Consider the following 9,618-nt stretch of genomic DNA (forward strand, 5'->3'; position numbering starts at 1 on the left):
TTCAGGAAGTGCCTTTCTGATTACTTAGGAGAAATCCCCACTGAACTGTATTTTGTGCTTCTACCTTTTGCTTGTATGCTTGTTCCATATTATCATCATCCCCACCCACACATCCATTCGATTTATTAGTCGCTTGACGCATAAGGAGTCTTCAAGTGCCTTACAAAGTTTTAAGAGCATAAAGCTGGGGTGAAGGAGCCTTTTTCGCTCTGTGGGTTTCCTTATCAGAATCTTAGTCAGGGTTAAATTACATTGTTATTCATAGCCAGTAGTCATTACAACATATACATAAAACACATATCTGTGAAATACAGAAGGGAAGAATTATCAGTCCAGTAAGAGCAGGATCAACCCTACAAAGATAAATAGACAAATAGATTTCAATAGTGTAAGATTTTGGCCTGCTTTTTCCTGGTGGGTGGGGGGCTGCAGCTTGTGTAAGAGAAATTCCCAGTTCTTTATAACTCTGTCTTGTGAGAACCATCCCCGAACTAGATTTGGGTTATTTTGTCCTGTCCGTATATTTGAGGGCTTTGTTTGAAAGAAACTCAGAGCATTGTAATTAAGCTCAAATAGTTTTAGATAACCTCAAGGAGTTTTGGATGGCTTCCGCGGGATTTCAAAGGGGCTTTAGAAGAGCCTCAAAGGAAGGGAGGATGTTTAAAGTGTCATCCGGCAACTCCCGGAGTCCTTATCTGGCTGGGATATAAGTTTGTTTTCCGGGAGTGTATCTTCCCCCCTAATTTTTTTTTTTAAGAGTTCCTACTCACTCTGCCGAGGCTCACAGGAGACTTGCTTCAGGCGCCATCTTCTAACCGGAAGTCAGTAACTTAATAGGCTTCAAATTACAATGCACAGTTGATCCACCAGGTTCTGGCTCTATCAGGTGATAGGAGACAGAGGCAAAGCCTGCTTTCTGTAGGCACCAGGTGTTCAAGGGAGTTCCCCACCCCATAATCCAGACTTGCAAGCCCAACTTGAACCCCTGGTGAGTATTGTTTGGTTCATGGACTAGAAGCCTGCTTTTCCCTGCCAATCCTCAACAAGGAGCACATTTTAAGGCTAGTTGTACACTGAGAGCTGCATCTCTACCTGTACCACATAAATAATGTCAAATATTAGGTGTGAGACAGGTGGGTGTGTATTGGGGAAAACAGCCAAGTTTGGCCTACAGGCCTTTGATTCCTTACAGTGGCCATAAAGTATGACATAAAATCAGAAAAAAGAACACAGCATTGTTTATAATCGTCACCTATTAAAAACAAACAAACAAACAAACCCCAATAAAACAGCAGCAAAAACATACCCTCAGTAGAAAACAGGATTATCACTATCTATCAAACGCTTGGGAGAAGAGATATATTTTCCCTTGATACAGAGAGGATGTTAATGATGGTGTCAGGAAGACCCCACTGGGGAAAGTATTCTATAAGTAAAGAATCACAACTTTAGACTTCTCTCCCATCCTTATTTCAGAAGCCCAGGCCTAATGGCAACATCAGGTGGAACACCCAGAGGGCACGGGGGATGGAGAATTCCAGGTGAAGGAACTGCTAAATCCAAAGCCTGCTTGGGCAGAAGTTGGAGATTGGGCATTACTAATTTTGGGGGTGTAGTCTTTCTCCCCCTCCATGTTTTCCTAATGGGAGGGAAAATCAGTATGCCAGGTACAAGTCTGGTGTATGCTCCCATCCTAAAGGAAGCTGCCTTATAACATGTTAAACTACTGGTTTATCTAGCTCAGTATTATGTACACTGACTGAGAATGGCTCTCTAGAGTTTCAGACAGGGGACAAATCCCAGCCATACGTGATTATGCTGCGGATTGAACCTGTAACTTTCTACATGCAAAGCAAATCATCTGCTACTGAGCCAAGGATGCTTCCCATTTTGGGGACATGGAGAAATGGGTGGGTTTTGGACTCAGCAGAACCAACACTTCCCCCAATCCACCCAAGCATTCCTGTCTCCCACCCTACTACTATCAGTTCACCAATAAAATAAAAAAATTCCTTCCAGTAGCACCTTAAAGACCAACTGAGTTAGTTCTAGGTATGAGCTTTCGTGTGCATGCACACTTCTTCAGATACCAATAAGTTCACCAATAAGTAAGGACAGCTGCAGAGGTTTCTGCAGGTGCGATCTCTGAGCAATTATGGCTTTTAGTGGTTCTACCGCTGATTCTAGGTTAGTTTCCTTTGAGTGACATCACTGGAGACTGCTTATGCTTTTTGCATGTAGTGTTTTATCATGTTCACTCTTTAGAGTGCCATGTCTGAGTATTCCCCCCTCCACCAGCACTTTCCACATGAAAGCTGTCTATTTTGTTGCTTCTTCAGCTTGTAAATAGTAATATTGTGTACAGTAATATAGAAATGCGGTATACAAATTAAAAGTGAAATGAAATGAAAACCCACTCTTTAGTGCTAAATAGGAGCAAACAGCAATCCATGAAAAACCTGAATCGCCATTTGTTCTGATTCAGAGTTAAAGAGCATGTTTTCATGGGGAAAGTGGCAAGGCAAAAAAAGAGAAAATGCTCAGGCATGGGGCTATAAAACATGGACTTGTTCTCTTTCACACAGAGTGACTATTTGATGACATCACATCTTGCCAAGGGAAGGGAGGGAGGAAGACACACTATTTTCCAGAAGAATAATCTTCAATCAAAATCACTTATACTTGGCCATGTCTTTATTATGTGAAGGTCCATCTGCCCAGCAAAAGTGAATCTGCTTGCTATCTCCATTTGTTGCCTTTTTTTTAACCATCAGAGTCACCGAATTGGACAGGGGATAATTGATAGACCATTCTAACCCCACCCCACCATCTCATTACAATACCCAATGGTCCCACGTCTGTCACATGAAGGAATCCAGCACCCAAAAGTAGATAAATCCATACCAATACACTTCCTTGTCCTCTTTACTTTTTTCTCCCTAAAACAGGTTCTTCCCCTTCCACCCTACTCACTAAATTAATGTGAATCAGTAATATCAGTAAAAGATATGTAAACAAACTTGTTGCAAGCAAACTTGTTTACCTTCCCCACAAATACATTTCATTCTGGAGGGTTAGAGAACTAACACAACCAGTTTAACAGAAAACCTTGCAGCAATTAAACTTTAGAGCACAGTGTTGGCCAAAGTGAACCCACACTTTACTCTCCTAGGATTCTTGCCTTTTCATTTAGTGCATGAAAGCAAACCTCAAAATGATGTACTTTGCCTCTCTCCCTGAATGAAACCATCATAGTAAGGGAAAAACCATTTCCCACTCTTCCCAGAAGGGTACAGTGTGTGTCACCAATTATACATGTGTCATTAATCACAGAACAAGCACTTCTACAGTTAAAAACCTCCAAGCCACAGAACACTGGGAGAGGACTTGCAGGGAGAAACCAGAGGTTAGTGGGGGCGACTGAGGATCAAATTCAGTATCAGAAATGTTTTCATGTGCAAAGCCTAGGCTCAGATTTACTGAACCACCTGTACCAGCACATGATTCTTTTTCTTATATGGATACAGGCTGCAGCAGCAGATTTATGCTTTATTTAATTTACTGAAACATTTTTATGCTGCCTTCCCATCAGACCATCCTCTGGGAAGACTATGGCATCTGTAGCCAGGTTCTCCAGTCTTCCACATGTGCCCACCTTGGGGCTGCCCATGCTGGATGCCTGCTGAGCTGTGCTATACCTTTGTCCCTGGCTCTCTGCCTATGTTGAAATTGGCTGCAATGCAACCAGGGCACAAACCAGCAAGTAGATGCTAGAAAAAAAGGGCAGCTGGTGTGAGAGTTGGGTGAGATGATGACACTTTCAGATTGCTGCCCAGAAAATTGCAGCCACAGAAAGCCAGAAAACTGGAAGAGGCTTCAGCTATAGGATAGGAAGATTGCACAAGCCTAGAGGCTCTGTGCTGGACCACACTGAGACTGGTGACATAGCTAGAAACATAGGGGTTGTCTTATATTGAATTGAGTGGTCCATTTGGCTCAGCATTCTCTGCACTGACTTTGGCGGGTCTCAGATAGGGTTTCAGATAGCGGTCTCTCCCAACCATTCCTGGAGATGCTGGGAATTGAATCTGGGATCTTCTGCATACAAAGCAGATGCTCCACCACTGGATCACAGCGCATCCCCAGGTTGCCAGCAACCTGGGAGCATCCTAGCAGTCAAGGTAGCTCCAAGATCTGCAGCATAAAGTCTGTCGGACCCAGGAAAGCCAAGGACTGAATAAATCTCACTATGGATGATCACTTTGGAGTAGTCATTTCCTTTGGAGGACTACTGAGACTTCAATCAAGAAGAGCTTGGTTTTGTTGTCACCCACTTTGGTCTGTCATTGTAACAAGTAGGACTGGTCTGTTGGAACTCACCATGGTTGGCTGGGATGCTGCATACTTGAAGAGGTTCTGCTTGCGGGGCATGTTTTGGGACTGTGGGCCCATTAATAAAACAGTTTTAACAGCAATGAAAAAATAGCCCCCTGCTCTGACTCTCTGACACACCTACCAGCCAAACAGATCAGTAAAACCAGCACTGAGTTACCAAACTGGTTACCAAACTTATTTGAAAACTACATGTGTGACCTGCAACAAAATCTTGCAGTCTGGAGTGTTTGTCTTCAGGACACTCCCTTTTCATCTCCCCAATTTTCTTTCCCCACTGCCATCAACAGCCAGCATTCGGTGGCCCTCCACATGTTCAGTCTTCATTAAGTAGTTTTTGTAGTCACTCCATAAGAGTATATTCTTTCTTTCTTTGGTACTTCTGAAAATAATTATTATTTATAGCCTATACAGTGGTACCTCGCAAGACGAATGCCTCGTAAGACGAAAAACTCGCAAGACGAAAGAGTTTTTCGTTTTTTGAGTTGCTTCGCAAGACGGATTTCCCTATGGGCTTGCTTCGCAAGACGAAAACGTCTTGCAAGTTTGTTTCCTTTGTCTTGCAAGTTTGTTTCCTTTTTCTTAAAACCGTGCATTCAGGGGGTGCAGTTGCGACTTGACTTCGAGGAGCAACTCATAGCACGCGGTGTGGTAGCCTTTTTTGAGGTTTTTGAAGACTTTGGTGATTTTTGAAGCTTTTCCAAAATCTGTGCTTCGCGAGACGAAAAAAATCGCAAGGCGAAAAAACTCGCAGAACAAATTAATTTCATCTTGCGAGGTACCACTGTATAGACCATACGTATTTATATATATTTAGTTCAAAATTAAATATTAGTTTCAAGCAGGCAATGAAAGTTTCTTAAAATAAAAGGTGGGGCTGAAAATCTGGAGTGAAAATTACATTTCTGAAAATCTCTAATCTTCTGAGTCCTATTTTGCACTGTCACCAAAAAAAGATATCCTTAAAATGCAAATTCTGCTGGGATGCTGCTTGTGTCATAAGGTTGGGTCAAGAAACAAAATCAATGAATCAGAGAGAATGAGAGATAATGTATGGGATTGCCTTGTAGGAGAGGTTAAGCACAAAAGGGGAATTTTGATTTGACAAACATTCTTATGTAATACCAATCAATGCTTTGTTTGTAAGAAATATCTTCATTCTGTGGGTTAATGAGATTGACAATTGGCCATGCTTAAAGAGTATTAAGGTAATGCATTGAAATATCTCAGGTTTACAACCCAAAATTGATCATTTCAGCTATTTTAAGTACAAGGATCAATACCATCAGCTCCCCCATCCTTAAGTACTAATAAATGCTTTAAACCACAACAACCATGGATTCCATTTCACAATTAAATTAAACACAGAATTAAATTCCTTACATACACTGCAGAAGGCTATTTGGGATAAACTCAATAACTACCCTCAATTATCAAACTCGTTGGATTCCTAACAATCAAAATATTGGCATAGACATCTCTGCATGGGCTCACTCTGGTTGCAAGACAGAAATGCTAATAAGATGAAGAATGAGTCAGGGTTTTCGAAATTGGGCTTCAAATTTTAGAAGTTTGATGACCTAGAGCAGGGATGTCCAACAGGTCGATTGCGATCTACTGGTCGTCTCCCCAGGAGGTTTTGTAAGATTGAAGTCGATCGCTGGGTTCCTTTCCTTAGCATTGATAAAATAGAATTCGGTCCTGTCCCCTCACCCCACCCTCCATTGTTGCACTATTTGCAGAACGGAAGACGGAGTTTACTCAGTGAGGCTGTTGGTGAGTTGTTGTTCCCCCTTTTCCCTTGAGCTTAGGTTTGAATTCTCAAAAATTGGGGCTTTCCTCCTCCCTCAAAAAACCTCAACAACTCTGACCTGAGCCCCCAAAATGGGGGTAGATCACTGTCAGTTTCTAATTCCGTGAGTAGATCACGGTCTCTTGGGAGCTGGCAACTCCTGGCCTAGAGGATGGACCAGGTCAATAGGATGAAGGCATAACACTCTTGGATTATAAGAAGACCTCTGCTGGATCCATGCAAAGGCCCCTATCTAGTCCAGTATTCTCTGTCCTACAATGGTCAACCATTGTACTTCTGAAACATGTGCATAGCATATAGACATCATGATTAGAAGCTATCAGTGGAAATCTATCAGTTTCATTCTCTTTCCAAGCAATCTTAACAGTGCAATCCAAACCCAAAATATGTTGGGATGAGAAAATTTAGGGCTTACCTGGCTGAGCCAGGGTTCCATACTGTCCAACTTTTTCCATTGCAAAATGTTGTTGGGGGCCATGTGTTTTTGGGTACCATGAGAGATCACAACCCCCAAAAAGAACTTTTGTCAGGGTGAGTGCACAGTGTGAGCATGAAAAGGTGGGGTGTCCCTTTTTTCCCTGGGCACTTGGAAGGTATAGGGTTCAGCTGGCATAAATCCCTCACTCCAGCTCAACTGGGGCTCATGCAAAACTTACACCAGCATGTCCCCTCCGCAAAGGGGTGTTTTGGGCGGAGTGGTGAGGGTGAGATGGGGCAAGGAGGTACTTACACCTATTTCAAACCCCATTCAGCTCAGTCATTTGAACTATGACCCAATCCTCAAAACAATCACCCACAATCACCTGCTGGCTCAGACAGGAGTAGCCCTACCCAGAGACTCCTGACCAGCATTTAGAATGGGGAAATTTACATTGGTGTGAGGTACATCCGCTTTCCTTAGTTAGGATTGCTATGTTAGTTGGTGGTCGTAGCTTTTGGGATCAGGTGGTAACTTTCCTGATCTGTGGTATATATTCTATTACTTTGGTTTTTCAGGAATTCCCTAAGCTTTGCCTTTTAACTTCCATTTTACTAAAATTCTCATTTCTGAGAAGTTTCTTTTTTCATTTGATAGCACTGTGACCACTGATCCAACAGCACGCCTCACACCAGGTCTTGGGCAACACTTCAGGCCAAGTCCATCCCTCTGGTTGGTTCCTTGGTCAACTGTCTTCAGGCAGAGCACTCTAGACATTTGTTGAAACTGGAGCATGCATTTATTGAACATATTTGAAGGTAACTAACACCAGCCATTTTACTTTTTAAGAGATTTTACATTTTAAGCGATTTTACTTTCTTGGGTTCCATGATCACTGTAGATGGTGACAGCAGTCACGAAATTAAAAGACACTTGCTTCTTGGGAGAAAAGCAATGACAAACCTAGACAGCATCTTAAAAAGCAGAGACATCACCTTGCCGACAAAGCTCCGTTAAAGCTATGGTTTTCCCAGTAGTGTTGTATGGAGGTGAGAGCTGGATCATAAAGAAGGCCGATCGCCAAAGAATTGATGCTTTTGAATTATGGTGCTGGAGGAGACTCTTGAGAGTCCCATGGACTGCAAGAAGATCAACCCTATCCATTCTTAAAGGAAATCAGCCCTGAGTGCTCACTGGAAGGACAGATCCTGAAGCTGAGGCTCCAATACTTTGGCCACCTCATGAGAAGAGAAGACTGTCTGGAAAAGTCCCTGATGTAGGGAAAGATGGGGGGCACAAGGAGAAGGGGACGACAGAGGACGAGATGGTTGGACAGTGTTCTTGAAGCTACCAACATGAGTTTGACCAAACTGCGGGAGGCAGTGGAAAACAGGAGTGCCTGGTGTGCTCTGGTCCATGGGGCCACAAAGAGTCGGACACGACTAAACGACAACAAAACAACACCAGCCATTACAACAAATGTATACTTCATCCTTGAATGCCTCTTTGATTTTCTTTTTGGCTACAAGGTCACTTTCCTACACATGAATGCTCATTTTGATCAGGTGGGGATTGGCATTACTATGTTCCCAGCATTAAGTCACCAGTCTGGCATTGCCAGAGTTAACAGATCAGATTCAAATAACAAAGTGAATTGGAATGTCATAGAGCAAATCCAAAACAGCTCGGGCTACTTCCAAATGCTACACATACAATATGAATCTTCTGGCTGCTGCACACCCCTGATATTTATCTTATTTAAGCCCAAGCATTCCAACACCCACATTTTGGCTTGTAGGCTTCTAGCTTTAGCATGTAAACACCTATATTTGTCAACCCACTCCAAATGTCAGTCCGTCAGATCTTTATTGTTTATAGCCAATGGCCATTACAATATAAATCACAAAGAAATACCAATTAAGACAATTCAAAACCCAGTGTGTGGCAGCTGTGCAAAAGGCAAATTCCATGCGAGGGATCGTTAGCAAAGGAACTGAAAATAAATCTGCCAATATCATAATGGTGTTATACAAATCTCTGGTGCAATTGCATTTGGAATGCTGTGTACAGTTCTGGTCAACTCACCTCAAAAAGGATATTGCAGAGTTGGAAAAGGTTCTGTAAATGGTAAATGGTCAAGAGGATGGAGTGACTCCCCAATGAGGAAAGGTTGCAGCATCTGGGACTTTCTGGTTTAGGGAAATGTAGGTAAGAGGACAAGTGACAGAAGTTTTTAAAAGCATGGATGGCATTGAGAAATGGATAAAAATTCTCTCTCTCTCTCTCTCTCTCTCTCTCTCTCTCTCTCTCTCTTTCTCTCTCATAAGAGCCAGTGTGGTGTAGTGGTTAAGAGCGGTAGACTCGTAATCTGGTGAACCGGGTTCGCTTCCCTGCTCCTCCACATGCAGCTGCTTCTCTGAAGAGACTTCACACTTCTCTGAAGTCTCTCAGCCCCACACCTTACAGAGTGTTTGTTGTGGGGGAGGAAGGGAAAGGAGAATGTTAGCCGCTTTGAGACTCCTTCGGGTAGTGATAAAGCGGGATATCAAATCCAAACTCCATTAGGACAGACAAAAGAAAGCACTTCTTCATAGTTGAACTCTGGAACTCCCTTCTACAGAAGGCAGTGATGCCCACCAACTTCAATGGCTTTAAAAGAGGATTGAACAAATTCAAGGAGAACAAACAAGGCTATCAACAGCTGCTAGCCATGGTGGCTATGTTCTACCTCCACTGACAGGAACCGTATGCCTCTGAATCCCAGTTGCTGGGACTCACAGATGTGCAGAGTGCTGTTGCGCACATAGCCTGCTTGCAGGCTTCCTAAAGGGATCCGGTTGCCACTGTGAGAACAGGATTCTGAACTACATGGACCACTGGCTTGATCTAACAGCCTTTTCTTATGTTCTTAAGAGTCAGTCAAAACACGCCAGTTTTCAGAACTGCAAATTGTAAATATTTCAAATTATTAAGTTTCCCCGAAAACAGATGGCAT

The 9,618-nt window shown here is 42.8% G+C and overlaps 1 long non-coding RNA gene across 1 annotated transcript; it reads left to right on the top strand.

The window, feature by feature from the left end:
- The first annotated feature begins 7,265 nt into the window (after positions 1-7,265).
- On the top strand, positions 7,266-9,608 carry LOC309334091. Its single transcript, XR_014152864.1, has 2 exons — positions 7,266-7,441; positions 9,189-9,608. It is a non-coding gene; the product is annotated as an uncharacterized lncRNA (long non-coding RNA).
- The last annotated feature ends 10 nt before the right edge of the window (positions 9,609-9,618 follow it).

Source organism: Podarcis erhardii (genome assembly GCF_964252035.2).
Source record: "Podarcis erhardii genome assembly, chromosome: Z".
Taxonomy (NCBI): domain Eukaryota; kingdom Metazoa; phylum Chordata; class Lepidosauria; order Squamata; family Lacertidae; genus Podarcis; species Podarcis erhardii.